This window comes from Strix aluco, chromosome 18 (assembly GCF_031877795.1).
Source record: "Strix aluco isolate bStrAlu1 chromosome 18, bStrAlu1.hap1, whole genome shotgun sequence".
NCBI lineage: Eukaryota > Metazoa > Chordata > Aves > Strigiformes > Strigidae > Strix > Strix aluco.
In genome coordinates, this window is record NC_133948.1 from 7,702,072 (window position 1) to 7,729,620 (window position 27,549).

A 27,549-nucleotide genomic window follows, 5' to 3' on the forward strand; every position below is an offset into this window, starting at 1 on the left:
GATTTTGAGATCATGTGCAGGGAGAGTGTTCTCCCCTAGTTCTATTCACAAGCATTCCTACAGTCTTGCTTGTTGTGCTTTCAATTTGCTGTTGAAAACCAATCCCAACAACATCACACAACTTAATGTCCTTAAGGAAAAATGACAAAGCTTCCTGTAATGACATTATGATATCTCTCAGAGAGGATGAGAAATATTCTGTGAGCATCCCTTCCAGCAAGAGAGACAGCTGCTGGGCTTAATCAAATCAGTACAAACATCTTCCTCTCATCCATGTCTGAAATTAAGGCAATCACCAAAGAAACCAATTAAGGAAAAATTTTGATACAAGTTAAACCATTACTTACACAGGTGCAACTGGTTTTAGCCCTACATGAGTGTAAGAAACCGGAATCATTCTGCTATTTCCAAACCAAACTCTACTGTGAAACTTATTTACGCTATCAACAACATGGCCCATCTGAAGGCGCCAGTTCCCCACCCTCTTTATAGCCATATATATAAAGAGCAGATCAGGGAGTGAAGTACAATTACTGCCATTTTGACCAGCTAGGCATGATCACTTGATCAGCAGCCCAACTGCTCTAAGAACAGAGATATAACAGATGGACAACATATATTTCAGCAGACAGAAGGCAAACCATGCCATGCATCCATGTGTATCACTTAAATGGTGTCCCTTAAAACTGCTTTCTCTTCTAGGGTCTAGAAAATGCAGAAGGTTACAAATTCAGTCCCATCCCTCCAAACTCCTCACAAGGCCAGAGCACCAGCAACCTCAATTCCCTGAGGGAAACATTAACACTCCTGCAGTATGGATTGTGAGGCTGTATTGCCTAGCTTTCAACAGCCAAGGTCAGTAGGCATCCAAATTTTAGTTGGCCAAACACACCTATTATGCTAAAGCATTCAACTATTCTAGTGATTCTGCACTGTGCAACACCAAGCCAACAAGTCATCTGCCATATGACTGTCTTCTGTGCCACTGTATCTCCCTTGCCAGGCTACCTAAAAAATAGCTTTGATTTGGGTTTTTTGAGGGTTTTTGCCTACTCCAGAGAGATAGAAAGCTGTTCACAATGGAGATAGATGAAGCTCTGCTCCAGCAGCAGCCTGCTGGATTTATAATCCTTTGCCCACCCATCTGGTAGGGAACTTCTAAACACAAATTTGAAGAGAAAGGAAAGCTGCTCAGAGGATGAGCCTCTCCCATCAGTGATAATCTTACCATAACATGTTTCCACCAGGCGGTATGTTAGCATATATTGACCATGTTAATGATGGGCTTTAACTGGAAAGTCAAAAGATAGGACTGATCTTGGTAAATCTGTCTTATGCACTTGGTGTTCATTGAGATTTACTTCAGAATAAATCTATCTAATGCAGTTCTTTGCATGCTTGTCACTTGTAGGCAAAATATGGACAGTTGCAGCAGTAATGAAGAACAATCTGTTCCTCCAGGAAGCTGGATATACCTACTTCAGAAACCTGAAGGTGCACAAGACCTGATGAGATGCATCCACAGGTCCTGAGGGAACTGGTGGATGAAGTGGTTAAGCCACTCTCCATCATATTTTAAAAGTCATGGCAGTCCGGTGAAGTGCCTGCTGACTGGAAAAGAGGAAATATAGTCCCCATTTTTAAAAAGGGAAAAAAGGAAGACCCAGGGAACTACAGGCCAGTCAGTCTCACCTCTGTCTGGCAAGATCATGGAGTGGATCCTCCTGGAAACTCTGCTGGGGCACATGGAAAATAAGGACGTGATCTGTGACAGCCAACATGGCCTCACTAAGGGCAAATCATGTCTGACAAATGTGGTGGCCTTCTGTGATGGGGTTACAGCATTGGTAGATAAGGGAAGAGCAACTGACATCATCTGCCTTGACTTGTGCAAAGCATTTGACACTGTCTCACATGACATCCTTGTCTCTAAATTGAAGAGACGTGGATGTGACAGATGGACCAGTTGGTGGATGAGGAATTGGCTGGATGGTCACACTCAAAGAGTTGCGGTCAACAGCTCGATGTCCAAGTGGAGAGCAGTGACGAGTGGCGTCTTCAGGGGTTGGTGTTGGGACTGGTGCTGTTTAACATCTTTGTTGGTGACATGGACAGTGGGATTGAGTGCACCCTCAGCAAGTTCCCCGATGACGCTGAGCTGTGTGGTACAGTTGACACACTGGAGGGATGTGCCATCCAGAGGAACCTGGACAGGCTGGAGAGGTAGGATCACACAAACCTCATGAAGCTCAACAAGACCAAGTGCAGTTGGGGCAACCCCAAGCACAAACACAGGCTGGGTGAGGAGTGGATGGAGAGCAGCCCTGCAGAGAAGGACTTGGGGGTACTAGTGGATGGAAAACTTACTATCAGCCAGCAATGTGCACTCACAGGCCAGAAAGCCAACCGTGTCCTGGGCTGCATCAAGAGAAGTGTGGCCAGCAGGTCAAGGGAGGGGATTCTCCCCCTCTACTCTGCTCTCATGAGACCCCACCTGGAGTCCTGTGTCCAGCTCTGGGGCCCCCAAGATAAGAAGGACACGGACCTGCTCAACAGGTCCAAAGGAGGCCACAAAGATGATCAGGGGGCTGGAGCAGCTCCCTTACAAGGACAGACTGAGAGAGTTGGGGTTGTTCAGCCTGGGGAAGAGAAGGCTCTGGGGCCTTCCAGGACTTAAAGGGGGCCTACAGGAAAGATGGGGAGGGACTCTTTATCAGGGGCTGTAGGGATAGGATGAGGGGTAACGGTTTTAAACTGACAGAGGGTAGATTTATGTTAGATATAAGGAAGAAATTCTTTACAGTGAGGGTGGTGAGGCACTGGAGCAGGTTGCCCGGAGAAGTTATTGGTGCACCCTCCCTAGGCAAAGTTCAAGGCCAGGCTAGATGGGGCTTTGAGCAACCTGACCTAGTGGAAGGTGTCCCTGCCTATAGCAGGGGGGTTGGAACTAGATGATCTTTAAGGTCCCTTCCAACCTAAACCATTCTATGATTCTATGAATTCACTTGCTTCCCTTCAAGCTATTTATCAGTTCATTAACACTATTTAGTGCCTCATTCAAAACTCTCTTCATACAATTGAAAAAAAAAAAAAGAAAAGAAAAAAAAGTTGTAGCTTGTTTATAAGGGTTCCTGCACAAGTTTCTTTTCACATGAAGACTAACCTTGGAGTGAACACTGCCTTCCTTAGCTGTAGTACAGGCACTTCAAGCACTGTCTACAGGCTCATGTACCACATGTAAATTAGCTCTTGAATAGAACTTGCTCTGAGGTCCCCTTAGCAGGTAACAGAATTTTCTAAGCCTTTTGGCTAAGATCACTCACAGTATCACTTTGATAAAAGATACATCATGTCCCAGCAGGTTACATTCTGCTTTGTAAAAAGAGAAATGTAATGATCTAATAGGCCTCTTCCATCCCTAGTATTATTGAGTAGGATTTGAATAATTCAGACAAAAGTTAATTGTGGACAGAATCAGTCTGATCACTTTCATTAGATGCAGGCTCTTTGGAGTGAAGAGGGAGGTTTTGTCTTCACTTTTTAAAAGCGCAGCAATATTTATCTGAAGGAACTAACAAGGACCAGGTATTCTACAGCAGAGGCTCATGGCACTCCACTGTGAGATACAGTCACCAAAGCAAACACAGGAAAAAGGTCCAGGGTTGATCTTAGCCACTTTAGCTCCTCACCAAGCACCACACTTCTGAATTTGTTTAATAGGGGTATTTTCCCTTACAGACATTTACTCATGTCCCCCAATGCACTGCAGAAACCAAGGGCTCTTCTCTCACCCTGCTTCAGATGAAGGTCTGCCACCCAGTTCCTGCCATAGAAAAACCATGCAATATCAGTAAGTTTGAGTTACAAAAAAAAAAAAAATAATCTATCTTTTAATTCCAGTAACTCTCATGACTATATCTGCTAGCTCGTATACATCTTTACAAGAGCTTTACCTTGTGCATGAAGCCATTTTGTAGCAGTAATTTGCATACAAATACAAGGTATACATTTCAGATCTCCCTTGAACACATGCACATGCTTATATCTAGACAAGTTTGCACGTGTAAAATCTGTCATCTGCCTGGGAAACGGGAGCATGCTCGATATCTTGCACTCGAATGGAGGCTGCCTTGAAACAAGAGCTTGCTTAGATATATGCTGGTATTTCCACTGAACAATAATACTTCTACAACAGTAACGAAAACTCAGAAGAAATCTGAGAACACAGAGAGTTTCAGGCATTGCTTAAGGTCTCTTGTAATATCACAGATTATTATCCCTCCATATTTGTTAGATGAGTTTGGGAGAAAGAGGAGGGATTGCTGAAAATTGGCTTTTAAATCTGTCTTCCCCTGAGAAAGATGGTCATGCTCTGAGGTTTGTGGTATTACTTGATAAGCGGTGATTAAAACAGTAATCCCGAATTGTAATCAAAAAGCAGTCAAGGCTCTGAAATTACTTTTTACTAAGCTTTTTCCCCTTTCAAAGACAGCCCTGTATGGCAAAAGATAATAAAACCACAGATGCCGTTCCAATTTCATTTAGAAATATTTGATCCATTAATTTACAGTTTGGAAAGGTTTTTCCTCTTTTATTTGTCTTTAAATCCACATCAAAAGTGGGTCTATAGTTTAGGAGGATGAAGGAAATTCTTTTTGCTGTAGCTGTTTGCTCTGGAAGAATACCTGATATATTTATATGTCAGCGCAGTATGAAGTAGTGAAAAGGTTTCCCCTTACCCAGTCAAATGTTACCTAAAATCAGTCTTACCCATGCTTTCCCAGATAATAAAACATCAGGCTGGTCCATGTGATCATTAGCATCATAAAGCCTCTCCTAATTGAAATGGGCTTGAAATTTCTGAGAAACAAAGCTCATGCTGACTTGATTTCATGAGCAGAGTTTACTGCTCAGATTTCAGGATGATCTCTGCAGGATCACTGGACAAAGACACCATATGGAATGGCTGTATTCAATAACTTCTACTTCAGCCCATTCAGCCAGAGCAACTGCTATGTGTTCATGTTTCCCTCATCAGATAAGAAGCTCATGACAGTTTGATTTTTGACATAGCAAATAGTCAAACTAACAATCGGTTTGTTTTCAACAAAGATGTTTCCAGACAAAAAAATATTAGCAATAGGATGGTCCAACACACATGCCTTTTAAAATTTCAGAGGTAAGTACAAAACTCTCATTAAGTTTGAAAATTTTGCATAGTTCTGTGCAATGATTTGTGATTTCTTCCCTTTTTGCTGATTTTGCAAGAAAACAGAAATAAAATTCATCAAGCTGTAAAAATCAATAGTGATGCTTTGTCCTGTGTAATAGAAAAACTGCACAAGTTTATCAAGCTGAACTGCAAACTTCACAAAGGACAGCAGGTCATATCTGGCCATGGAAGGAACTTAAACCGCTGTTTGTATGTCACAGTCCGGCCCCACACCCAAGTCTTAGTCTTTATTAGGGACACTACACGATGTTGCCTTTTCCCAAGCATGCACTTGTAGCTCTGTAACCATACTTATTTATTTTAGAGACAACTTAACAGATTTCCACTTAGTAAATGCTACTCATGGGCTGCCCTGAAACATAGTCACACAACTTGCACCATTCCAGGTCTCGCATTTACTCCACAGATCAATTAAGTACTTTTCTAATTGTAGCTCTCCACATTATAGCTTTCAGTGCGACATTTCCCTACTGTACGTTTCCTAAGGCCAGCTGCCTCAGGAGACAGGATCAGCTGCTTCAGACTTGGTGGAAACATAGGTCAGCCTGAGCCTGAGAGACTGAGGATAAAGTGGAAAACCTCCACAGGGCACCTCCCCATCCTGAAAGCCTTTGAGAGCCCCAGCCTTTGGATAATGGTGGAGAGACAGACAGTAAAGCTTTCTCTGTGTGTTGATTAACCAGTCAAACTTGTGAAAAGGCCCACTAATGACATTTATATATCTTTGATTTACAGAATCTGATGAAAGCAAAGCTATAACACAAACTTTTAAAAAACAAATTTTCTCAGTGATAAATGTTTCCCTTCTGTTCCATTTAACAGCTGGGTAGTGAAGATGAAGACAAAGCACATGTTTTATCTGTGGATTAAATTAAGCCCTATATTACAAATCGTAATTGAACATAATTATTCCAATAGTACAAAAATTTAAGGTTGCCCTCATGAGGCAGAATTTGCCCCACAGAGTATCATTAACATGATCAAAATGGTTATCTTCTACTAATGCACATTCTGGCATTCTATTTTCAAGCAGCTAGAAAAACATCTTCAATTTCTTGTGGAGGAACAAAAAATCCCAAGATACCTTTATGTTTTATGCTAGTCTATAAAACTAGCAAAGTGTAAACTCTATAAAATGGCTTTTAATCTAGCACAAGTTTACTTTATACTGTGTGATATAATCATCTAGAATAAATGTTGTGGGTTATATTTGGAAAACAGAAGATGAAACCTAAAAAAACCTCTCTTTTAATGTCTGGAGAACAAACTCCAGCTGCCCTTCATAATCAAAATACTTGAAATCAACAGAATATGCTATTAGCAATGCTGGTCAGGTTAGCATTTCTCTCCATAGAAGGAAAATTCCTACTATTGTTTGGTCACATGAGTGCTACTACTCATATCAGTAGGACAAACAAGATTTGACTTACAGAAAAATTATTATATGCAGAATGTGTGATAAACACAAATTCCTGTTTATCACTTTATCATTAAATCTCATGATCTTATCCTTGTGTAATTCTATTTAAATAAATACAATAAAAAAATTAAATAAGAAGTGCATGAATTGGACTCTGTCAGAAATCATAAAAATTGGGACTACATCTAGGAGGAGGAGATTTATTTCTGAGCACTGAGTTCATATCTTTCAGAGACAAAAAAGGTACTCTGGACCACAGATAAAAGTTGCTAAGCAGACATCAGGTGGGCTGTGAGGACATGCAACTCCCTGATCATGTCTAAAGGCATCGGTTCCCAAAATATAGAAAATCACCATTGAGCAGTATCCTCAAAAAAACCCGCAGCTTGTTACATCACAATTTACTAGACCAAACCGTATTTTGCCTGCTCAGCTCTCTCAGGTTGCATGCAATAGCTGAGACCCCCCACTTGTATTGGTGAGCATGTACAAACTGCAGCCAGCATAAACAGCAGAGCATGTGTCACACTCTCAGCACACGCTTGTGTTGTTTGGGCTATACTATAAAAACATGTGGGAGCATTACTTAGAGATTTCACACCCAGGAGTAAATGGAATATTGCAAAGCCAACAAGTGTTGTTCAGTATATCTCGTGAACTAGCTGGGAAAGGCACCATCCAAGCTGCAATTGTGCTATGACATGCAACCTGGAACATTTAATCACACTTTTTGGACCAGTGAAAAACAAGTGATTTTGAGAAGGACATGTCACTCAAAATCACTGGATTTTTAAAAAGAAGTATGACATGGGTCAAAATGTCAGTGTATTGTGTGTGATATAGCAAAAGTGAAACAATTCTGAGGCAAAATTGACTCCATTACATTTGTCTTACAAATAGCAAGAAGTATCTGACTCATCAGAAGATTATTTCATCCAGCCTCTCCAGAAAGATGGACATGAAAATATTCAGTATCCCTCAGGATGATTTAGGATGCTATGAGAACACCCAGAGCCCCAAAGCAATGGGGATCCATTCTGCTAGGCAGCAAGGGACACTAGACTTCCTTTGGAAGTATAAGAGTGATTACAGATAGAGACGGGGAAGAGTGAAAACCCAGTTCAGCGTTAAGGTGAATGTAGTATTTCCAGTAGGAGTGGTTGCAGTACATCAGCTCCCTCACTGCTGAAGTGGGAGGGAACAGCAATTCAGAAATAGGAGAGATGACAGCAGGAGAAGAATATGATTATTACAGTGGAGGGGCTTGGTTTGATGGACTGGAAGAGATGAAGCCCTTCTTAATGTGTAAAGCAGTCAGAATAACAAAGAAAACTTCATTCAAGACACAAACATGAATAAGACTGTCTCTCTAGGACAAAAAACAAGAACGTAGAAGGCAACGTGAAACATGAGAAGAGGGAATGCCTAGAGGAGAATCTTGGTTGTGCAGACAATGAAACTATACCTTAGACATACTGGATAGGAAGATGATAAACCAAAGGGGAGGCTGAAAAATACACCAGAGAATGCCATAAAACCTATAGCTATCTCAACCCACATGGCACTGACAAACAGCATTCTTGGGTTAACCTCCTTTTTTGTTTCTGGAATTTTTTGGATTATTGCCTATATCATTTTGTTTCCATTGCAATAAATACAACAGTGCACGATGAGCATTCCTGTCTGATTTCTGTAAGACACAGACATCTCCAGATGTGGACAGAGACTGTATGTACCCACATACCATACACACGCACATATGCCCACACATTTATACACCATACACAAACCTGACTAAAGGTTAGATCGTGTCATTCCACTGCATTTAGGATCCTTTATCACACTTACTTACTGGGTCTTACTGCACTAGAGGCTTACAAACACAAACCAAAGCAAGACCTCCAAACATAACAGAAGACAAAAAAATGGTGGACCACAGGGAAGAAAGTAAGACATCACTGGCTGACAAAAAAATTTAATTTAAGCAAATATGGACTCTGGCTGTGGTCAGTTTTTCATGGCATCACAGCAAAGAACAGTTTGAAAAGTATGACTTGAAAGAAACCAACAGTAAAGTTCTATGGACTTTTAACAGAAACCTTTCCTAATTAATCTCAGAAATCACAGGTCCTACTTCCCTGCACATATACTTCAGACCTGATGTAACAGCAGCTCTGTATATATACATATATTAAGGCACAACACAGCTGTGTGTCCAGTTCTGCCTGTCCCTGTAAACAAGTGAATTGGGGTCATGATTTGCAAAAAGAGGAAGTTCTCACTCTACATTCAAAAGGTAAATAATGACTCTGACCTACTGTTCTGACCCAAGACAGCCAGGCTGTCCCTTATCCATCACTTACTCTTGTAGCATACAGAGCAGTACAATCTGGGAGTAAATTAATCATTTTCTCTTTCTGCAGTGTACAGAATATGGACTGCTCCAGTGAGTGACTACTTCTTTATAAGATAAGGTTAATCAATAAAGATAATTAGACACTTCTGGTTAATACATCTATGTCACTGAAAAAAAGTACATAAAGTCCTGCCATCCCCTATTGAAATACAAACAAACACTGGAACCAATCCAACTGGTATAAAAATGACCTAACTTTATGGAATTGAAAAACTCAGAGTAAAAATATTGTACAGTTCACTCCAACCTGAACATTTCTGAATCTCAGAGGAAATCACATACTACCTTATCTCCCACAGTCTGAGCCATGAGGTTAAAACTCTGTGTTCACCTTGAGCCATCCTGATTTTAGTGGATCTTTTCACAATTTGTCAATTTGTCAACCCCCTATAACTGGCATCTGGCATCTTGGCAAAACTGGCTGAGATAAAACCCAGCTCTGTTTTGGGCACAAGGGTCCAGTCACCAAAAAACCCCACTCTTACAAGACTGGAGCCTTCTTCGCTATTTTTGCGCCATCTCCACGCAACAATTAGAAAACTGGAGGTTGATTAACCTCACACCAACCCCATAACCTCTGCCTGCTCAGGCTTCCTTTGATGCAAGGAGAGATTTAAGCAGGGGCAGTTTGTCCAGAGCACAAACAAGTTCAAAGGTGCCCACATCGCTCCTCAGAGAAGTCCTTCTTTCCAATTGCTTCTGTGGCACCTACAGTTTTTATTTTTAATTCCTGTGAGCCACACAGTTCATCTCAGATCACTTCTCAGCTCTGAACAGGGAGGGCAAGATAAACCTCTCCAGCTAACAACAAGAAATCTATAGTGATGGACAATGGGCAGATCATCTAGCTAATCTCCACTTGTCCCACTTTAACTGAAGCTTTTCGCAAACAAGTATTGATCCGTTGTTCCACAGTCACAAATCCTCAAGTAATTCTCTGTGAAAAGAAGCGTTTCTTTTTGTGAGGGGAGGGGAAGTTTTCTTTTAACCAGAAGACAGAGAGAAAAAAAAAATTAAAAAAAAATCTTTCTGCAGCACTACCAGCCACACAGAAACTTTGCTTCTGCCTACAGACCAAGAGCACTCTCTCACAAAGTCATACAAAAATATCTGTTGCTTCCACTTCCCCTGCTTAACTTTTCATCCCCAAGTAGGATTTGGACATCAGTTTACTTTTCTTATAGTTGTGCTATTGAGTATATTCTGCTTTCCTTGCTCACATGGAACCTTTTCTCTGGGACTGCACTATAAGCCTTCCCTGACTTACTTTCACCTCTGTACAGTATTCGTCTTCCTTGACTTCAAAATGAAGGTAACAGACAGCGCTGTAACTCCATCTGACTTATCCTCTTATTTTTGCAGGTCCCAATATGCAGCCACATACAGCACTGGCTGGTCAGAGTTCCAGGGATCATTTGTCATTGCCTAGTAAAATATGTAAGTTTAGCTTTTCATAAGTAAAAGATAGTACCAGCTTCAAAGGAAGGGGGGGGGAAGAAACAACAAAACCAATCAAAACCCATCAGGAGCCCTTGCCAGAGAAAGCTTTTACAGGGAACAACTTCTTTCCTTTTCCCCTTCACCACTTGAATGATAACAGTGTTTCTTCTCTATCAGCACATCTCAGCATGTCCACACTGATGTTATTCTCACTAAAGTGGTTGAATTCTAAAAAAAAAAAAAACAAAAAAAAACCCCACAAACCACTTGCTAAAAAAATAACAAGTGTTAGGCTGGGGGTGGAGTTGCATAACGTTGTAAGATGATAATCACAGCCCAGTGGAAACTTTCAGGGAACTGTAAGAACCAAAAGCCTGAAATGATGGGAAGAAAACAAGCACAACTGGGCCACAAAGCCCTTATGATGGAAACCACACTAAGATGCAGATACTCCACACATCACTGTAGGGTCTCACTGATTTGCACCGGGATGGTGCTCCGGTTCAATGGGAAAGGACCGAAGAGGCCAGGCAGGACAGTGCCTGAGTTTATCATCACAACACAATATAAACAGGAGAAAAGGGAGGCGAAAGACGAGCTCAACCCCTCTATTTTGTTTTATTAAACAAAAGAAAATTTTGGCTAAAAATAACCAGGACACATTTCAATTTTCTTGCAGATCACTTCAGAAATGAAACTTATTCAGTATCTGGCCTCTACTAAGAGGAACTCAAAAGATCCCTGTTGCCTTTTGAAATCTGTGTTAGCAGGTGGATCTCTCACCAGAAATTACAGGTGTTCAGACAGGGGTTGTGGGTGAGACTATTGCCTGCATTACAAAAAGGGAAAGCCGATGATCCCAAAGACAACTAATTAAGTACTTTTTTCAGGTGAACAGACACTTATAGTCCAGAAGAATAAGGGAAATGTTCAGTTCCTGTCATTTTTAGTATTACTTTTTTGTTCTTCTTATTCAACTCCAGATTCTGAGGTCAGAGACAATTTCACTACAATCAAAATGCGAGATCTACCAATGATTATTCCATATCCTCACGTCACCCAGAAAAGTAGTTTAATTGTTTTCATTATCTTTGGAGTTTTACTATTCTAATTATCTGTGTGCTTTTATTATCCTAAATATTGATCTTTCCTTCTAATTAAGCCTATAATTAAGATAGGAAGATGTTGAGTCTGTTTGTAACAAATGGCAACCAGGAGAGTATAAAGCAGACTAACCCCTTGGTGCCATGGAGAGACATCTGGAAAACTTCTAAACCTTTAAATTTTATTTCTAGATGTGAGAATCTGAATTTTATGTTAGTTGCAGTTTCCACACACAACCAAGAACCAACCCACTGCCAGCTTACTGACGCAGCTGGCCTGCAGGGCTTTGAAGGGATGAAACTTTTAATTCCATACCTAAGCACAATGCTCCCCTGGCCCAGGACTACTGTCTGTGTCACTGCAGTACAAAGGATCAGCAAACAAATTGTTCTCTTCTGGGTCTTGTTGTATTCCTCTGCTTTAGTGCTTAAGAAGTTACCATGGCATGTCATATTTCATTTGGAAAATCTATTTTGCATGGTTTCTTCTACAACTTCTGTGTGCTTTCATTGCTTTTCAGAGTGTTTCACATGTAGTGGGCATTTGTAGCAAAGTAAGAACATACATAGTAACAAATAACAATCAGCGAGGTGTAGTACAGCTGTTTTTCTACCCAAATTTGCTCTGAACCAAGACTTCAATGCTAGACAGCAGTGGAAGTAATGCTGAACTCACAGCATTAATGTATTTTGTAAGCCTTTCCAAAAAAAAAAAAAAGTAACATATAAACATAGACTATTAAAAATTCTATGGCAGATATATGATTAGCTCTTTACGATGTATAATAATATTTTTCTCTTGTATTTTCTTCACAAAAAGAGTCCTGTTAAATATTTATGCAATAAAATAGATGAAGGTGGTAATGCTACAGAGCAAACAATTAGGCTTTCTTAACAAATTTCTCCTGTAAATTAAATCACATCTTCCTATATTTTGAAATCTTTCTCCTTTAATTATTTGAAGTTATATTTCAGGATGGCATCTGGCTTTTGGTTCCATTTTGAATGCAATTATGTAGACAAAACAAAACAAAATTCAGGGTAATGATCCTTATCCTAGAGTGGGTATAGGAATGCTGAAAACAGTTCAAACCAACATACAGGCTCCTGTGTGTCATCTTCTAACGCATGTTTGTGATTTTGGACAAAGACCTGTAGGCCTTCAGCAAAATAAAGGTCCTATTCAAGTATTTTCCACCCCAGGGTGAGGGAAACAAAGGATGGCTCTTTTGCAGCTGTCTGAGCAAGCAGTGGTAGAGTGGGACATCGCACCAAGTGAAGCAAACCCATCCTTACAGACAGCAGAAACTGGTAATTATTCTTACACTCTTTGTGTTTTCTGATTAGCAAGAAGCAGCACTGCCACAACTGCTGCAGCAGGTGGCCTTTGCTGGCTTCCACAGGTGATCTTCAGAACTGCATTATTGTTTCTAGAGCAGGACATGCTACAAAGTCCTGTTAATAACACAGTATATAAAATTCTGACAGTCCCAACAGCTTTATTTGTAAATTATGCAAAATCCCTTAGTCAGAGATGGAGAAGCATCCAGTATCAAGCTCAGTTCTGCTGACAAAATATTATCATGATACCCAAAGAAGTACAAATGGTCATTTAATTCTTGAGGAGGTATAGTCCAAGCATCTCTGCAAGAGCTAAAGAAATTTCTGACTTTAATTCTAGGCCGTATCTCAGAGAATGGCAGCCTGGCCAGACACTACCACTTTGCATCTTCCAGTTCACATTCAGATTCAGCTGACTGCACGCAAATCATATACTGGGAAATTCAAAGGAACCTTCTGCATTGCAACTGCTTTATCACCTGCTTGAGTAGCTCTGTGCTGCCCATCTGACATGACTGTCAATTAATTTTTAAGCTTGATTCTTAAAAGCAGATGCACAGCTTCAAAACCTCCTGGTCTATCACATATGGAAATGCCATCTAATTTGTTACTAATCCAGTATGACCAAGTCACTCAGCTCCTTCCCTCAAGGTCTACTGAATGCCAAGACAAAATGACTTGGTGGTAGAGAAGGGAGGAAGTTCAGATTTGCCTGTCATTCTGCCATGACTAAAAGGATGAATAAGCAATAGATGCTTATTCTTAAGTACCACATAATATTGAGAGGCATAAGAAGGCATGTAAAAGACAAGTGTAGCTGAATGGATGAATCAGTCACACAGTAACCAGAATATTTCTTTATTTTTCATTAAGAAGCCTGAAGTGCCTACTCTCTCCTAAGGCCATCTGTGCATAGCTGACAGCTCTCCAGGAACAAGAGGAGCATGTTTACTTGCCATCCTGGTTTCTTTCTTCAGTTTTGCTCTGCATCAGGATTGGACAGGTAAATGAAAGCAGCCTGCTGAAACATTCTGTGCATTCAGATAAACAAAGCACTCAAGCTTTAGGCTGGCCCTGGATTATGTAGCCAGAATGTACATATATAAAAGTTCAGGCACAGGTTTTCGTGAACAATGCACTGGAGAAACATGATTGAGACATGAAGCAATTACTATAAGCGATAGAGAAAAATCCTGTAGATAGGGTTCCAAGGGAAAAAAAAGTCCTATGGGGTGCTTTAAAACTTGATGTTTAGCTCTCCATTAGATTCACAAAGATAGTACAATCATTTCCATGGCTTTTATTCTACAACCAGGACCAGCTACAAGTCACAAATGTGGAAAGCATATTTCTCATGCTACTTCTAGACTTGGTGTGCCCATCATCACCAAAAAGCCAGCAAGAACGACTCAGAAGAGCGCTCTCATAGCAAAGAAAAGGAGGGTCTTGTACAGAAGATACTAAATCAAAATCCTGGATATCACAAGTCAATTAGCAGCTTCACCATGTGATAATTATGTGAGCTTCCTCAGTCATGCATAGGTAATGTTCACTTCACCCTTACTTTATCTTGTTTATCAGGACTAAGATTTTCAGGACAGAGACTGTGCTACTAAATGACCCTGTGGCTCCCACAACATGAACCAAAGTCTGCATTTGTTACTGTACAAGAAACAAGAGGAAATATAAAATGATCACGAGAGGACATCAGGCAAAATAACACCATTCAGATATTTTAAGGCCATTAGCTTAAAACTATAATAGCTTTCAAGCTCATATAGATCTTTATATTGGCAGATCTTTACTCTGGATAAAGATATCAAGATTGGAGTAATATATTTAGATCCCTCTATACCTGGTTATGGTCTGCGCCAAGTTCCACATCTTTGACAGAACATGTACAAGGCTTCTGAAAATAATCCAGTCTAGATAACAGCATTTGTCAACGGCCTTAAGCCATTCATATGAGCAAATGGTCATAACCTGACAAGGCTTCCCAGATAGTGAAATGAAGTCTTAACAAACCTAAGATATAAGTCCTCTGATAAACTGAAGGATAACACAGAAGCCATACTGCTGCTGTCAAAACAACATTGCTCTGAGAAACTTCCAGTGCTAAAACATGAGTCACGTTGGCTTCCCACTTGCAGAAAGCATCCTGGGTGATTCAGAATCTGCTAAGATTACAAAATCACCCTTCAGACATGGTGCTGCTGGTGCTTCAGGAAAAGTATTCAAAGGAAATTCTGTATCTACAGGCCTGGAAGGTATTTTCTTCTCTTTTGATGTTATTAATACACAGAGTTTAGACCAGATTAAACTATCTACTCCATACAGGCAAGGGTCTTCTGTTTTACTGAATTACTCCCATGCTGCACTAAGAACATGTATTTGTCCAAAGTTTATATTTCAGAAAGGCATCTAGCTGCAGTTAAAGACTGCCAAAGATGGGGAAGCCATCCCTTCCTTCTTGACTTTGTGAAACCCTGGATCTTTGCTTTGTGCAGTCAATCTCAGTAGCAACGCTGCCTCGGGATATATTATGTAATTAAACAGATGAACCTACACTTCATTTTGTCCACTGAACACATGGGGTCGTTTTCAATGTTCTCAGATATGTACATCACCCTAGGGGATAGCAATACCCTCTCCATATTGCTCCAGTTCCACTATCTTTTGCCACTAAAGGAGCCATTCTGATATCAGAGGTTAGTCCACAAAGGTTAGATCACAATAATATAAAGCACACAAGACAGCATCCTTTTACCCAGATTACTCCTTTAACATGCTGAAAAAGGAAACTTATTGAGAATAGTGGATACTAATCAGCACAGAGCTTATTGATGACAAGAAATTGGCAGTTTGTTTGCCTGGCCACCCAAAGACATATCAAAGTCTCAACAGAAAAATCTAATTGTAGTATGATTAATGCCAGTCGTTTACTCTTTGCCAATCCCTCCACACACGCTTCCAAAGATGGCGTTTTTCCACCCTGGCATCTATAATATAGTTAATGCTGTGTGGCTAAAAGGCAGACACAGAAATGAAAGAATGTGTGCATAATGCCAGATGGAAACAGAAGAATGCAGGGTGTAAGTCGCCTATGAAATGGAGATGATTATAGGCAGCGCAATTAGCAATCTGTGTATCTGCCTTACTATGACTCCCCAGGTCAGAGCACACTCATTGCTTCAGTGTTGAAGAAAGCATTTCTTTGTTACTGTAAGAGAATATGAAGCAAGAAACCTCCAAATAATCCAACCCCAAAACTATGTATCAATTAGTGGCAAACACAAGAGGACCCCACTAGAGTGGGGTGTGAAGACTACAGCAAGAAAACTACCCTGTACCTACATGTAGTAGAAATCTTTTTCCTTTCAAAGTTAAGAGTGCATGAATGCTATGCTCACCTGCAGTGAAAAGATTTCTTTAATTCAAACTGAAGTCAAGGAGTTATAACACCGCACTTTTTTTCACATCTTTGCTCAGTTAGGTCCATTTTCATCACTGCACTCGTACCCAATAGCTGCGCTCTCTGCAAACAGGCAGAGATCAACAGGCAGAACTCTCACCTTCACTGAGCAAGAATGTGTGAGGATACCTGAATAAAAAGGCTACAAAAAGAAAGATGGGATGACTTGGTTCTTCAGGATCGATGTACCAAATTGGTTTTCATAGCACTCTGCGAGCATTAGCTTGGGCCTGACTTTTCATGAAGGCCTTGGTCCAGCAAGTCCAAGACCACAAGCTGAAGTAATGATGGGATTACTGACACCCCTGAACTAAGGCAAGTGCTTTTCTCAACTGGCAAAAACACCAAAAAGACTTTACCCAACAAAAAAACAAACAAACCCCCCCAAAATACTCAGAGGCAGCTAGGACAGAAGAGGTGGTGAAATCCTCTGTATTATCTTCAGCACTTTCTTTTTTCAATCTTCAGGTTTTAAATGCACAAAAATCTCAGAGGAATGCTACTCATTTTCCGTATCTGTTCTTTCTGAATGTGGCTGTGTGTTTCTCTTTAAAACTATTTAATATATTCTTAACATGAAACATTTAATGCCTGTTGCACAAATGTGTAATAAAATTCAGCCCTGTGGCTCTTTTACTGTCAAGCTAAATAGGATCCATTTGAAACAAACGTGCAGCTTTAAAATTTCTTCATCTGAATGTTCCTGTCTTTGAAGGGAGCAATTCTCTTCTCCTGTTCCCTACAGATCAACAGGGATTTAGAGGAGCAGTAGGAGGGAGTATTTCAGCTTTGGTTTTGTTTTGCCAAGCCAGGGTTTCGGATGGCAGAGCTGTACCCTACTGCATTGAAGAAAATGAATCCTTCCTTAGAGGCATTGATTTTAGCAGGTATTAAAAGTATACACAAGTAGAAGAAAAGCAGCCCCAGACATTTTCAAAGGAAGGAAACAAAAGGGATTGAGATATGGCACAAGAGATAAATACTGCTAAGAGAAGCCTTTTCCTAACCTAGATCTCACATCACTCAGGGCCAGTTTACTACCATATACAAACAAAGGAATTATTAGTGGCTCTACACCACCACTGCGAATTTAGCTGCATTTTTATCCCCAGAAAAAGCAGCCTTTTGGTGGACAAGCCATGTGTCTAAGGTCGTGGAAGAGAGGTGCAGCTGAACCACTGAAGGCTGAAGGCTGCCTGGCTTTACTGTCTACACTTCAGCGCTGATTACTTCAGATTAAGCTCTAGACTGATCCCCATAGACTGAACACCCTTTAGCAGTTGGAGTATATCTTCCAATTCAATTCTGTGTGAATTAAAGTACAATATGTGGGAACAGTTAGGAGATTTACTTCAAAAGTATGATCCTGATCCAACCTAAACCAGTAGTGTAGATGCAGTCATAAACACCCTAGAATATCAGGGCCAAACACTGTGTTACAATCAATTATTTTCCTGTCAAACACAAAACAGTTGCAATTCTTACTAGCTCCAAAGCTGAGCAAGTTTTGTTAATATTAATGTAGTTTTAAGACAGGAGTCAACAAATTATTTTATTATTACACACAATGTTTCAAACTATTTCCTAACATGTGAGTTAGACTTTAGTCTTCTAAGAGAACTGTTAATTTTAAGTTTTATTCAGCAGTCACCCTTGGATAAAATCAGTGGTGGTTAGCAGAGTTTGTTTTCTGGGGATTTTTTCCTACCTTCTCTAAATCTGTAAGCAATTTTTAGGCTAGGGCAGTTTCCCAGGAAGGTGTCATTAGCTTTCAGAGTGGTATTTCTGGAAGGCAGAATTATCAGAGTACTGATAATGTGATGGCCTCTGTTCCAGCACTGGCATAGGTATGTAAATAAAGAGAGATGCCTTTAATATACTGATTCTCTGTTGTCTCCTCCACAGGGAAGCTGATCTGCAAATCTCAGGTTTATTTAACATGCAGCAGCTGCACTTCACAATGTCCAGAAGAAAGACCTCCACTTTCTGAATAGTCAAGCATCTTTTTACTTTGAAAGAGAAAAATATCTGATTATAAAAGTATATGCTGCAAGTAATATTGGATTTAACAGATCATGTGATTAAGCATGTATCTGCAGCTTTGCAGGTGGAGAACAGACTAACGTGACTTAACTGGTACACTTAAAGAGAGAAAAGAAAATTATTAAGCCTTCATTTTGTTAAATGTGTAGGTAGGGAGTTTTGAACACAAAGAGGGAGAGAGAAGGATGTCATTCACACAAGAACTTCAGTCTCAGTCTTACAATGCTGAGCTTGCAAACAAAGCTTATATCTAACTAAACATTTATTTTAAATGAATCACGATATAAAAGCATGAATTTATGTTTCTAATTAATTTTCTAAAACAAATGATAATCACATTTCTAGTAATTAGCATTTCTGGTTTGCAAGCATGTATTAGCCACTTCATTCTTATGCAGTATGAGAATAAAAGCTGAGAGTAGGAAATAAGGCAATAAAACCAAAAAGCCCTCAATGCTGTAAAATACAGAATTAAAAGGACAACGGCAACTTCCAGTGATGTGTAACACCCTATGGGGCTTTTGAGTTTTAATTGGGTAGCAAAGATTTCCACAATATCAGCTATCATTAATTACAAAATGCCTTGCATCCTTCTTTTATCTGTGGCCATTTTTGTAATATTCCTGCAAACTGAGGCTATTTCTAAGCTCTTAGCAACAGGTCTGTGTTACACCTCTCCTTGTGAGGACATACCACGAACCCCCCTCACACCGGTAGAGTCCTGATGCATAGACTGCTGTGGAAACAATCATTGCTCAGATGAGAAATAAAAAGCTAATGTAATAAATACATGCTATTAATCCAAGATACCTCAGGAATGTGCTGCAGAGTGCTGGTAAATTGCAGGAAGGTAAAGCTCTGGGCAAAACCATTCTGTGGAGCAACATGGCCGTTTCAATGGAAAATTTTTCACAGCCCCTCTCTCCTTGGTCACATGTATTGAACAGAACCAGAATACTACACAGTGCTCTTTATTTGTGTTTCTGCAGCACCAGGTGCCTCAGCTGAAGCATTGGTAAAAATACAACCATAAAAGAAGAGAGGAAGCCCTCTCTAAAGCACGCACAAGATAGGTCCAACTCAGTACTACTAGTCTGGTGTTGCAGACCAAAACCAGATTGGATATAAAGTCTCAGTAACGTATGACCCCATCTTTCATCTCCACAATGACACCCTCTGCTACAGCCACATAAGCCCAGAGTCATCAAGTTGACTGGAGTTATCTTTGATCACATCCAGTATCAGAATGAGGTCTTCTTGTTCCTCTTAGCTTAGGCATCACCGCACAATAATTCCTTCAATACCTATATTTTCAAATGTCCCACTTTTCTCAACCAGGTTGTACTGGTCACTTTTGGTAGAGTTCAGCTGTGACCAATATAGAAATACAAAAACAGTTCCTTGCAACAAGTCCGCAATGCTGCATTTACATTAACAAAAGTCATATTCATTGGGAGATGGCATGTTCTAAAAGATCCAGCACACCACAGCTATTCCAGAGACCTTATTTCATTCCTTTCTGGCCCTCTTCTCAGCACAGCAAGACACTTACCATCTGAGCATTTGACAGCCATCACAGACCGTGGTCCATGGTGTTTCCTTTGCCTTTTACGACAGTGATGTGCTTAAGTGCTCACACTGTTCAGCAAAATGTGATCCCTTTACATGTAGGCATTTTCAAACTACTCAAGTTCCAAAGTTGTCAGGTGTATCTGTATGTAACCACCATACCCTGTTAATTTAGGGCCTTGGGTGGAAGGGTACCATTACATAATCCTTCTTGCTTAGTGATTTACAAAGTCCTAATGCAGAATAACATCAATCTTCAGTGCCTGTCCCTAAAATTCTCTCTACTTTTTATTCTGCTGTTTTGTCTAGCCACACTTTTTCCTCTTTTTTTTTTGTTTTGTTTAAATAGGAAAGTGTTTAAGCAGCTCTTTCACGTATTGATTAGGCCAGTACTCAAAGAAGAAGGGAGGTGATTGATGAATATACCTGTTCATTTAAAGTAGGTCTGAGGCAGCAGTGAAATTAGTTGCTGACTTAAGTAATTTAGTCACAAAATTATGCTCATGTAAGTAGCAAATAGAGTAATTCTGCTGTGCAGTCAGAAAGTCAACTTCTGATGCTCACAACAAAAAAGAAGAAATGCTATGTGTGACTTCTTTACAGCAACTTGGACAGATCAGTGACAGTCTGGTGGATTTATGCAGGAAACCCATAGAGTTAAGGGTTGAAAAACCACTGCTTTTTAGCCAGTGATAAATCATCCCATGCAGAATTTGTGAAGCTGTTATGTACTGACTGAGGAAATTACACTTTTTTCTTTTCAAGTACACATCTAGTCTAGAAAGAATTACAGTGCTATATACACATAGTGAAACCTGTTCCGAGCACCTTGACACATTGATAAGACAGAAACTGCCTTTGAAGGACTTAAAAAAATCTCTGGCTTGATTGTGCTGGGTTTCTAATGGAAGTACAACAGAAATGCTTTCATGGTTTTGGTAACAGCTTTAGACAGGCACAAAAATTCAGATGTTTTAAAAGGATGGTAAGGTAGGCGTGCTGCTTGACTCCATGGAAAGGAAGGCTGGCCCCATGTTTACAGAGCCTGCTCCTTTTCTATAGGGCAGCTAGGCCCCTAAGGTGAAATACTTATTCTCTACTTATGGGATAGGCATGCCACGCTGCTGAGGATGTGAGTGTGCTTTTTGGTAGTCCATACAGAACAGCTGTGTATCTGTACTGCACTAATGCAGTAATGTCAAGTATCATTAGGCTAGATTCTATATTAATACAAACTGAAACTCTTCCTGCATCCCGCAGAGACCAGCAGTCAGAGGGACAGGTTCACCAGGAGCTCAGTGACACAGCAGCAGCCCCTTTTCTCCACTCTCATCACTGCTCAGCATGAGCCAGATGCAGTGACACAGCAGCGGTCATCATCTCCTCTACTCCTCCCTCACAGTGCACACCCTGCCACCGTTCTCTGGATTTTATAGAGGGGATTTACACCAGCAAAAGCCTTCGTATAGATACAGTTACATCAGCAAAAAAGCTTTTATCAGTGCCTTCTGTTTTCATGGAAGAACTGGATCTAGCTTAAAGTCTACTAAGAAGTTTACCAGTGTATTTTAAACCCTCTTACTGGAGAAGCTCTTTGTGTCAACAAGGCACTTTGGCTCATATGCTTGTACCACTTTTTAAGTGTAGGCACACCAGCAAAGACTTTCTAGCATATCAAGACACCCAAAGACAAGTAAGTACACAGGCCACGGGAAGCACAAGCAAACCCCAGCCAGCATAGTTCTGTCTTGCTCAGTACTCTCAAAACTGACAAACATTTCCAATTCCCCCGATTTCCAATTTCCCTGACAATGAGGACAAAGCAGCCGTCCCTTCTGCACACAACACAACCATTTGCATTGCAAGAGCAGTACTTGAAACCTCCTGAGCACCCTCAGGTCTGCTGTTAAGTCGGGAGGGATCCAGAAGCCCTTCCAGAGAGCCCTGGCTTGCTCAGCTCCCAGCTGCCCAGAGCCTGCACATCCCTCTTATGAGCTTGTCAGCAGGCAAATGGGATTTTAGTAGAGGCAACTGATAAGTCTATAATAATAAATCTTAGCAGAATTATGTAACAAAAGGAAAAGTATAATTGCTGAGCTTCTCAGCAAATTTTTTTAAGCTGGCCAGGTTATCTTTAAGTGGCTATAAGTATAAGAATTGAATATCATTATAAAGAATATTTAGGCAAACTGTTACAGCTGAAACCTGGTGATGGAGTAGGTCTCACCTCTCAGCTCTAGGTACTTCAATTCTAAGTCTCATTAAGTTACTGTCAGGCAGAAGAAAGTGACAAGCACAACAGCATAAAGACAAAGAAACGGTGGGTATATCCTCACCGCAAAAAGGTGGCTGAAGTGATCAGTGTGCCTTACCTGGCCTAATCCATGTTACAGCAGCACCCGCTGCAAAACTGCATCCATGTCACCAGGGTGCACCTTTCAGATCCTGCAGTCCCATCACTCAGAGACTGGGCAGAGCTGGCCAGTAAGCTGTCCATCATGAGAAATTCTGAAAAATTCTGAAAGAGAAGACAACACATTATTGTTCAAAGTCAAAATTACTGTTACATTTTCAGGAAAACAAACAACAACAAACCTCACCACCAAGCCCATCCTCACCAAACACATAGACATCTTGTGAAATCAAAGGCAAGGAAGGCATTGCAGAGGACTTAGTATCTCAGCCCATATTCTGGCAGCTCTGGGCAAGCATGTGAGCTACTGCTCAGCCCGTAGGATTGGAAAAGTGCTGCCCTGAGAGCCTCACTGCTCCTATGCACCAAGGGTTACTCAGAGGTAGCCAGCACCAGGAAGTCAGAGAGGATACGAGATGGGACCAGGGCTGTGACCCAAAAGAGCATCTTTTACATTCTCAACAAGATAATATATGCTATAATACATATTATAGGAATATATATTACAGGAATACAATAAACAATTATTGCAACCTGCATAATACTTCTCTGGTTTTGTAACATTTAGTGTTTGGGGTCCCTTTCCTCCAAATCAGAAGCAAGTGGTCTGGCACACATCTAGAATAAATATTTAAAACACCAATGCAAAGACAACCTCCCTCTTCTTTCTTTGCCCATCTCTTTATCTTTCAGCACTGCTAGCAGGTCTGCTGTTTACAGAGAGGTGACAAAGCCTGATTAGGGATGCATCGTTTAAAAAAAAGATGTGGGGAAAGGAAGGAGTAGATATCCTTGAGATCAGATGATTCCCCAAAATGTTTGATCCCTCAGATCAAATGCAGTGTTTTTCCTCCCACTGTGTGCGTGTGTGTGCGCATCTGTACCAGTTTACTGGCAGGTACCACAGTCCTTAGAATTCCTGATCACAGTCACAGGAGAATCATAGCAGAAAGGAACAAACATTGTCCATTAAAAGACAGCCTGGAGTTGTTTTTTGCCAGTTTTCTTGCTTTAGGCTGATACTTTGGTGTTCATTCAAACCACTGAAGTCTCTTATCAGGGACAGCACAGCATACAACTTGAAATGAAAAGACACAGGCAATCTGAGTTTCTTTAGAAAATATTAGAAGGCAAACTTTGAAACGTCTTAATTTTAAACTTCTTTCTCTTCACCATTATCTCTCCCTAAAAGCAAAGTGATGGACAGAAAAGGGGGGGGGGGGGGGGGAGGAGGAAAGAAAAAGAAACTAAAAAAGGAGGAGACAGAAGAAAATAAAAACCTGGGAAGAAAAGATTACTTCACCAGGGCTTCTATCCTGCTTTTTCATATATCTCATCTTCCTAACCACAGAACAAGAAAATTATCTTCTATTAATCACATTAAGTTTAGCCATCCATTAAAAAAATATTTTAGTATTACCTGTTTCACAAAACAGAAAAAAATCTCAGACAGCCACATCATATTCCTGATGCACTCACTTTTTTTCATGAAATAAAGTTTATATTGAAGGAAATATAGGAATAAATGAGGGTCTGTATCATTCTACTACCAAACATGGTAGTAGATAACTTTGATTTGCTAATGATGGGAATGTAATGGTAGAACTAAGATTTCCCCCAGAGCACACTGGGTTTTTACCTTTCTCACCACTTGCATGAGCTCAGCTGCCCGTAGCAAGAAACAGAGCCCATGATGAGAGCAATGTTGCAGCCGGGTACCTCAGCCAGGGCTGGGGATCCCTTTCTTGCTCTGCCTGTCAACATTGAAGTTGTCCTTGCCTGAGCTGTGCCTGCAGAGTTAGTGAAATGTACTTCCCTTACCACACGTTGTGCGATTTCTATGTGCAAAGTTGACTAAAACAGTGCTACAGAGCGAGTGCTCTCATACACTTGCTTATTATCTAACAGTGCTCACATCATACCGCAGCTCAGCATTTGACTAATTCGACAGACTATAAGAGATGGAAAAATCCAAGTCCCTTTCATTATTTAACAGGCGTTGAGGTGTAAAGTCATTGGATCAACTTGCCAAAAGAATCTCATCTTTTAAACTCTTATTTTGAACCCATTTGGGTTTTCAGGTAACCAAGAAACTCATCTTTATTCGTAGGCAATTTGTTTTACAGCTGCCTGTAATCTCCCAACTTCCAGACTGAAAATAATTTAAAAACAAATGAGCTTCCCTGCAGATAAAATTCAGAATCTCTCTGAGCTTTCAAGATAATAAAACTAAAAGGCAATGTTAAGTTGAAAGGGGAGATGAAAAACAGAGGAAACCAGAAAGTCCCATAAAGTTGAGAATTTAACCTTAAGGCTAGAAGAAATGGGCAGAGAGTAAATTCTTCATTTCCATATGCCATTTTGTGGAATTGGGATGAGAGCAGCAGCGGAGCACAGTATCTCTATCTTGTTAGCACTGTTCATATTCTCATGTGTTTCTGTATGTGTGTGTTTGTACTCCAGCTGGGCCTGCTGCCATCACACATTATATATTCACAGCTTCAGACTTTACAGCCAAGATTTTCAAAAAGCTCTGGTAGCTTGAGGTGCCTCCAATGCTGAAACATCCTAAGGCAAGCAGCTTGGCAGCACTTTCAGTAAAGGATGTGTCTTTTTAAGGTTTCTCAGACTGGATGCTCAAATAGGCTGGTACCCTATAATCATCAATTTGTGACAAAACCTGGCAGTAGCATGAGGCACATTTCCATATATATAAACAGCTGATAGAGTTGGTAGGTGGTTTGGGTTGGACATTTCAATAATATGTGATATCAAATATAGGATAATTGTAAACCTGTCTCTCTTTTCTCCAGTACTTTAGTGTTTTAATGTAATGCACCAAAATGCTTTGCAGGAGCACCGCATACTGTGGCCTGCCACCTGTGAAATGCATCTCACTTTGTTGATCGGTAGCACTAACCCCATGGTGCCCCATGATAGCAGCTCCTCTGTGACAGACTGCAGAAGTAAGGCCTGGTGGTGTCAGTGGTATAGCACACCTTCCACTCCAACTTCTACAGGATGCAGCCCATGTGAACTAACGCAGAGATACGATACAAGAAACTGGACACAGATCCGGGGTAGGATCTAATTCCCCTCCTGACAAGCTTTTCCACTGAACACGGAGCCACATTCTTTGATCTGTCTCTGCAGAATTTACCACTCTCATCCTTGTTTCAGTTCACACAGATGCTTAAAGCCCATTTTGAGAACACAAGGCAACTGCACATCTTGTTTGTCTAATGCCAAGCATTAACATAAATAAATTATTCAATTTTTCTACTATTTTCTACAGATTCTTAGAGAGTTGCAAAAATCTTCCCATATATGCATGATAACTGCAATTATACTCAGCATATGATTTTGTCATTTTTATAAAGTTTCCCTCTTAACTTGAAAAAGTGCCTTGAAAAAAATTAAAGTGCAAACATTCTTAATCGTATTCTCTTTCCCCACTTCCATGAAAATTCAGCAGTATCACCTCATCCTTGTTTAGGCTCACAACTCTCTTTACCTCTTCCTTCCTCTAAAATTCCTTTGCCACATATATGCTGCAAATGTCCCTCTCCATGACAGTTCAGCTGCACTGGTCATTGTAGCATGGAGGGAACTGTGCACCAGTGGCTGCGGGGCAACCGCTCACTCTCTTTTACTCTACAACCTCCAACAGCCTTAGCACATGTAAGAAAAGACTTATTCATCAGAAAAGATGACATATGCTGGGTAACAAGCTACCACTGCTGTGAAAAAAAAATAACTATTTTATTGGAGAAATGGAAGGTGCCTTTAACATAATAAACAGGGAGGACAGGATAGAGGAAGACTATTAGGCAAGAAAATGAAAACAGCTTGCCCCAGGTTACACCTCTCAGCACATTTTGTAAGGCTTCACATATATGCAAGTGTCCCCTGGTGCTTCTGCACATCAGCACAACGTAAAAGACTAGATGAGTCTGTAGCGGGGAGGAAGAAAAATTAGGCCAGCAAAGGAACTCATGTACACTCAACTGTTCCAAAAAATTAGAAAGGAAAAGGGAGAAAGAGGGCAGCACAATCATTTGCGTGGACTGATTACAGATCTCGTATCCAGGCATTTCAGCCAAGGCAGGCTAGGAAAGTCAGCTGCATAACAAAAAAGCGAGGTACTGATAGGGTTGCTGTTGAAGGATTACAAGGAATTGAAGACATTGGCTCCTTGCAACAAAACCAAACCCCATGAATCCCTGTCTTCTCCCCACACCTGACTGTTATGAGACCAGAAAAGAGACTGTACCCTGGCATTAAAAGTATGTGCACCATACACCTCTAAATCATTTGTGTAAAGCAAACAGGTACCATACAATGGTATCACATCTACAGCCTACCCTGAAATCAGCCCATGCTGACACAGCATCCCAGTACTGATAGCCCAGCCAGCTGGAATGGAGAGCACTGTGCCAGGTGAACCAGAGCCAGCCATGCAGACTTCCCAGGCAACACACATACCCATTTCAGGCAGGCTAAGCAGGTATGGAGCTTGAAATCACAGCCTTGATTCTGCAGCAAGACAGAACACCTTTCCCACTGCACTCCTATTTAAGAGGAGTGTGAAAAAGTCCAGGGACCCAGCTCCTGATAGCAGCAGTAATTCAGTCTATGAAAAGTAATAATCCAAGAGAGTTTAAAACAATCATGAAATTAAAGAATTTGAGATCAGTCAAGGAGCAAATATGTTTTTACACACTCCCAGGTTGCTGTTTCTAAGAGCAGATGCAGTGACACAAATACATGCCAAACATTTTTTGTGCTCCAGTAACCTAGCAATGGCTTCAATGTCACACGTTACAAAGGTGTTACTCCACAAAGAGCACAATGCCCTTGCGGCAGCTCAATATTAAGATGCTGAAATAAGCACTGTGCATTTCCCTTTTCAGGGAGAAGAGAAAAAAAACAGTTTGACCTTCAACTCAGCAGCCTCTTCTGCATCTACCACAATCCTAAGGCTGAAAAATATACTCCCCCTTCTCAAAAGGAGGAGGAAGATCCATATCTAGCAAACAGACAGATCAAATGAATCACCATTTGTAGAGAAGTAATTATCAACATGCGACTGAGGGGTA

The 27,549-nt window shown here is 40.6% G+C and overlaps 1 protein-coding gene across 1 annotated transcript in view; it reads right to left on the bottom strand.

Moving 5' to 3' along the window:
- Nucleotides 1–22,441, bottom strand: part of GALNT9 (polypeptide N-acetylgalactosaminyltransferase 9) — a 218,021-nt gene extending 195,580 nt beyond the window's left edge. The window contains exon 1 of the mRNA XM_074844346.1: nucleotides 22,410–22,441. The gene's annotated coding sequence lies outside the window, so the exon portion shown is untranslated. The remainder of the gene's footprint in view (nucleotides 1–22,409) is intronic.
- Between the last annotated feature and the right edge of the window lie 5,108 nt (nucleotides 22,442–27,549).